The following is a 6755-nucleotide window of genomic DNA, read 5'->3' on the forward strand; positions in this document are numbered from 1 at the left end:
GTGTGGTCCCACCAATTACCCTCTGCCTCTGTTTTCTTGCTGAAAGAAAACCCAATGATTTGTACTGTAATTTCTTTATTTAGCTGTTTAATTGTGCATCAATTATTAATTGATGGATGAAAAACAATTTTTCAAATTAAGCTTTGAGCTCTCATATTAAAAGGTATTTTCTCTTCTCTGCCTTTAGAGATATTTTGTAACAATTTCTTTTTTGTTTGTTTGTTTTGTTTTGTTTTATTGTTGGGGATTCATTGAGGGTACAATAAGCCAGGTTACACTGATTGCATTTGTTAGGGAAAGTCCCTCTTGCAATCACATAAAGTTCACAATAATACTTTTGTTGTTGTTTTTTGGCTGGGGCTGGGTTTGAACCCTCCACCTCTGGTATATGGGGCCAGAGCCCTACTCTTTTGAGCCACTGGCACCACCCAAGTTCACAATAATTCTTTGCCACAGAATTCATTTTGTTTTTTTTTTTGTTTGGGTTTTTTTTTTTCATTTATTTATTATTAAATCATAGCTGTGTACATTAATGCAATCATGGGGCACCATGCACTGGTTTTATATACCATTTGACATATTTTTATCACACTGGTTAACGTAGCCTTCCTGGCATTTTCTTAGTTATTGTGTTAAGACATTTATATTCTACATTTAGTAAGTGTCACATGTACCCTTGTAAGATACACCCTAGGTGTGGTCCCACCAATCACCCTCCCTCTGCCCAACCTCCCCCGCCCCTCCTTTCCCCTTTCCCTATATTCTTAGGTTATAATTGGGTTATAGCTTTCATATGAAAGCTATAAATTAGCTTCATAGTAGGGCTGAGTACATTGGAATGGAAGAAAAAGTACACAGAATTCATTTTAAAGTGAGACTTAGGAGCGTCCAGGATGACTATTGGAGAAGTTCAGGGTGAGTAAACAAATGTGTTCCTGTTGTCCAGAAACACCTGCAAATGTTCTCAAATGCCCTGATCCTAGTTCTCAGATGTATTTTCTTCTTTCTGAATTAAGAATTCCTATGACCTGGTTAAGCAAATACTCCATGGAAGGATAGCCCATATTTCATGATGAAATGCAGGGGAAAATAATACACACCTTGTCTTCCTATGAGTAATGCAAAATCTAATCATTCATTCCTCTCCATGGCCCACACTGGGTTTAAACAGCCATACCCTGTCTGCCAGGTGGAAAAAAAACTTAATGTCCCTCTTGAGAAGAAACTAACTGCTAACGCAGACAGACTGAGGTAAAAATGGAGTCTGTCTTCTGTCGTCAATGCAGCCATTTTTCTCTTTTAATTTCACTCTTTCCGTTCAAGCAGAGTGAAAACTTGGATCTTTGCCTTGAGCAAATTTCACTTCCAAGGCTTCAATTTTGGGGCCCTGCTTAATTGCAGAGGTAAGCTGTCCTTGTAACAACTCTAAAAATCAGTCAAGTCCAATGCTTACAAGATTAGCAAAGAGGCAAGGCAGTGGTCTACTCTCTGAGTCTCACATTGCTCTTGTGGGAACCCTGTGCCTATTTTACTTATTCAGAAAAACCTTGCTGGATTAATTGATGCCGCAAAGTTAACATGACCCAGACAGCCCAATGGTGGCAAAGCAAAAAAGACTCAGGTGTGTGACTTGCCTTCCCCCAGTCTGCATGGCTGTGGCTTTTTATCCTAGGATTTCAGGGAGGAGAGTGGTGAGGGGAAGATCTTCCTATTGTAGGCTTAGCCAATCAACCAGAAAGATTCTTCTTCTCCTAAGATGATTCATCTCTTCCACAAAGTAGAACCTGAAAGTAAAAAGAAACTTTATATACTTGTCAGGGTTCTCCAGAGAAACAGAATCAAGAAGATGTGTGTGCCTATAAAGATACCAATTATAAAAGATTAGCTCCCCCAATTGTGGAGGCTGTCAAGCTCCAGGATCTGCAAGATAAATTAGCAAGTTGGAGATCCAGGAGAGCAGATGGTATGGTTTCCACCCAACTCTGAAGGGCTGAGAACCAGGAAAACCCCAAATCAGGAAAAAGCAGATGTCCCATGTCGAAGGCCAGCAGATGAAAAGAATTCTCTTGTACTCAAGAGGATGGTCGCCGTCGTCTTCTGTTCAGATCCCCAGCTGACAGGAGGAGGTCTGTTACGGAGGGAAGTCTGCTTTACTTTGTCTACCAATTTAAAATGTTAATGTCATCCAAATACACTCCCACAGAAACATTCAGAATAATGTTTGACCTAATATATGGGCACCCCATAGCCCAATCGAGAGGACTATGAAATTTACATGAGCCTCTGCTCGGATCATGTCCTTCATAAAAATCAACTCGTTTGGATTATAAAGCTAAAAGTACAAATGAAAAATTATAAAACTGCTAGAAGAAACATAAACTATCTAGATGATCTGGGGTTTGGTGGTGATTGTATTAATACAATGCCAAAAAGTATGATCCATAAGAGAAAATGTTGATAAATTCAATGGCATTAAAAACTTCTGATTACCCAAAGATACTGTTAAATGAATAGAAAGACAAGCTACACACTGAAGAGAGCAATTACAATCTAATAAAGGTCTTATATATGAAATATACAAAGTACTCTTGAAATTCAAAAATTAAAAAAACTCACTTAAAAAATGGTCAAAATATCTAACATGTTTTGTTTTGCTTTTTTTCAGAGGAGGTGAATGTTATGGACTGATATTAAAGTTCATTGAGGAATAAGGACATTTTTAGAACAAAAAAAAGTGTAGATTTAACAGAAAAAGAGAGATACCTAACAGACATTTCACCAAAGAAGATACAAGAAGAAAATAAGAAGATGTTCAACATTATTAGTCATTGGAGAATTCCAGAATTCCAAATTAAAAAAGCAATGAGAAACCACCACAAGCCTATTGGAATAACAAAAATTCAAAAATCTGACAATACTATGTGCTGGCCAAGATGCATAGCAACAGGGATTCTCATTCCTTGCTGGCGGGAATGAAAATGATACAGTTTTCATCACACTGGTTAACATAGCCTTCTTGGCATTTTCTTAGTTATTGTGCTAAGACATTTACATTCCACATTTACTACATTTCAAATGGTCTATGAAACTAGTGTATGGTGCCCCATGATCACATTAATGTACACAGCTATGATTTAATAAAAATAATAATAATAAATAAAAAAAGATTCAGGAAAAAAAAGAAAGAAAATGATACAGTCACTTTGGAAGATACTTTAGCCATTTCCTAAAAAGCTTTGCACAGTTTTACCATATAATCCAACAATTACAGCCTAAATTACATTTATCTAATTGCTTTGAAAATTTGTGTCCATACAATACATGCCCACAAATGTTTATAGAAACTTTGTTCATAAACTAGAAGCAACATACATCCTTCAATAGGTGAAGAGATACACAAGTTAGGGGAGCTCCATATCAGTACAATAGGATACGCAGCAATAAAAATAAATGAGTTTTCAAATCATTAAAACATATGAAGGAATCTTTTTTTTTTGTTTCAGGTTCATTGAGGGTACAAAGAATTAGTTTACACTGTTCGGATTTATTAGGTATAGTCCCCCTTATAATTGTGTCCCACCCCAAGAGATGTGCCTGCCATACAGCATAATCCCCCACCCCCTCTCCGCTCCCTTATCCCCACTCCCTCATTCTCCACTCCCCACTCCTTCATTTCCCTCCCTGCCTCCTTGAATTGACTTGATTTTTTTCTCTTATGAGGGTATGTATTAGATCATCTACTGGCTTCATATTAGAATTGAGCATATTGGATTCTTGCTTCTCCATTCGTGTGATGCTTTACTAAGAAGAATGTGTTCCAACGCCATCCAGGTCAATACAAAAGGTGTGAAGTCTCCATCTTTTTTAATGGCTGAATAGTATTCCATGGTATACATATACCACAGCTTGTTAATCCATTCCCGGGTTGGGCATTTAGGTTGTTTCCACATTTTGGTGATTGTAAATTGAACTGCAATAAACAGTCTAGTGCAAATATGCTTATAATTAGATGACTTTATTATAGACTGTTTGCCTTCAGGTTTATGAAGTCCTGAATGGGATTTCAGGATCAAATGGGAGGTCCAGTTTGAATTTTTTGAGGATTCTCCATACTTCCTTCCAAAAGGTTGTATTAGTTTGCAGTCCCGCCTCCTTCAGTATGGGAAAAGATATTTGCAGGGTATAAATCTGGCAAAGAGTGATAACTAGACTCTACAGAGAGCTCAAATTAATTAACAAAACAGAGCAAACCATCCCATCTACCATGGATAGTGGTAGTATACCAGATATATGCAACAGGAAGAGATATTAACAGAACCTTCTCTGATGAAGACAGACGAATGACTAATAGACATTTGAGAAAATGCTCATCATCCCTGATTGTCAGAGAAATGGAAATCAGAACCACCCTGAGATATCACCTGACTTCAGTGAGAATGGCCCACATCACAAAGTCTCAAAGCTGCACATGGAGGAATCTTAAATACATATCAGGACAGAACAAAAACCGAGTCTAAAAAGGCTGCATATTTTATTATTTCAATTAAATTGCACTCTGGAAAAGGTAAACCTATACCAAAGAAGTTGAAAGATCAGCAATTGGCAGGAATTTAATAGAACAGGTGGACCATTAAAAAGCTGTGCCATTATTAAATACCTTAGTGCATTCAAAACATTTTTAAGTTGTTTAGGAGTTTGGTGGACATCAGGACAGAATGCAGCCTGGAGAAAAAAGACATGGGGTCTAATTCTATCACAAATGCATGAAACCACTTCACTGAAAGGAAATTGGGGGAAGCTGCTGATCTTAGTAACTCTGGGAATATGTGGATTTCACAAGCCTGAAGGAAAAAAGAATTTCACATAAGCACTGGACCCTGGTTGATATGGTTGTTTTCCACAAAGTCTGGGGTAACAATCTGATACTGCCACATGTGTACACTAGAACTGAACAACTGAGTTAGCGAATGGGGGCTGATAGAGCCATGGGGGTGTGGGTTTAAAGGCAAGCTAGGAAGGAAGGCTGTAAGGACTGTGTGTTAATGGGCTAGAGTTGGGGACATTAGTATGAACCCATTCTTAGCTTAATAGAGATACAGACGGATGTATATGGAAATATATATAAAGTACATACAAGCAGTTTAGTTTAAATGGTGCATATATGTCCTTCTGTCAGCTCAGGGGGCTGAGAAGCAACAGCACCCAGTGGCCACAAGCATACCTACCACCCAGGTCTTTGTTTCTAAAATTGTCCTCCAATAAAATGGAACCAAACCTTCTTGGATAAAATTGCTGCTTCTACAACTGAAGCAGGAAATATGGAAGACGTTTCTGGGAAAGCTTGTAATCGCAGAAGATAAGGAGTGTTTAAGAAAAGAAAAAAAGTAACAGCAGGACAGCAGATACATCAAAGGAGCACAGAAACCATCTTGAAGAGTCCCAGTAAGCAATGTTGGATTAATTTGTGCAATAAATAAGTAAATAGTGTGTAAGGATTATGACTGAAAGCATAAAATAAATATCCATGAGTCTGTGCTGATATCAATATACAATCCAGTTAATAAATGAGAGGGAAGAAACAGACTTCATGTCCCCCAAGCAGAAGAATTCCAGATAATTTAGGTCAATAGTCTGCCCTCAAGGAGGTGGAGCCAAACTCTTCTTCACTCTTAAAAAGGTGGGCTGGTCCAAATACCCTCTCCTCCTGGCTCCCCCAGATACCCTCCCTTCTCCTGGCTCCCCCTCCCCTCCCCTCTGCCTCCCCTTCTTTCCTTATTTCTGGACTATAGTTTTGTTTTACCATTCCCATGAATGTGTAGGTAGTTATATACTGATTTTATAGTAGTATTGAGTACATTGGATACTTCCCCCCCCCATTCTTGAGATACTTTACTAAGAAGAATATGTTCCAGCTCCATCCAGGTAAACATAAAAGATGTGAAGTCGCCATCTTTTTTATGGCTGCATAGTATTCCATGATATACATATACCATAATTTGTTAATCCATTTATGGGTCGATGGGCACTCAGTCCGGGGGAGGTGTGGGCAGCCTCACCTAAAGTACATAATGCAATGATGCATTTCTAAACTATTAATACTAGAGTATAAATGTCTTACCACAACAAATAAGTAAGTGAGGAGATGGTTATGTTAATCAGTTAGATGTAAGCACTCCACACTACATCAAATCAGCACATTGTACCCCACAAATGCATTAATGTATGCAGTTAAGAATTTTTAAAAAGTAGGCTTGGACTTGTACCTTCCTTCCAAAGAGTACAGCACGGAAAGGAGAAAAAAAGAGTAACTTTCCAGTGAGGAGACCGAACGAACATGGCCTCAGGCAGGCCAATCAATCAAGTTCAACATCAACAGTGACTAGTCATGTCCATAGAATGTGCTCTTAATACCATGGGATAAAAATGGCACTTTACCTCCATGGTCCTCCTCCAGAAAAACCACAACCCAAGCTCATAAGGAGAAAAATCTTATGAGGAACATTCTGCAGAGACCCTGATGGGTGCTTCTCAAGCCTGTCAGGGTCATCAAACAAGGAAAGGCTGAAAAACTCCCAGCCAAGGAGACCTGAGGAGACATACCAATTAAATAGATTGCATTCAAGATGAGATTTTGGAAAGCAAACAGGACACTATATAAAAACTGAGGAAATTTGAATAAAATGTGGTTTTTAGGTATTAGTAATGTATCAATATTGATTAATTAATTGTAACAAACGTATCAAGCTAATGTAAAT

The sequence above is a fragment of the Nycticebus coucang genome, chromosome 20 (genome assembly GCF_027406575.1).
Source record: "Nycticebus coucang isolate mNycCou1 chromosome 20, mNycCou1.pri, whole genome shotgun sequence".
NCBI classification, from domain to species: domain Eukaryota; kingdom Metazoa; phylum Chordata; class Mammalia; order Primates; family Lorisidae; genus Nycticebus; species Nycticebus coucang.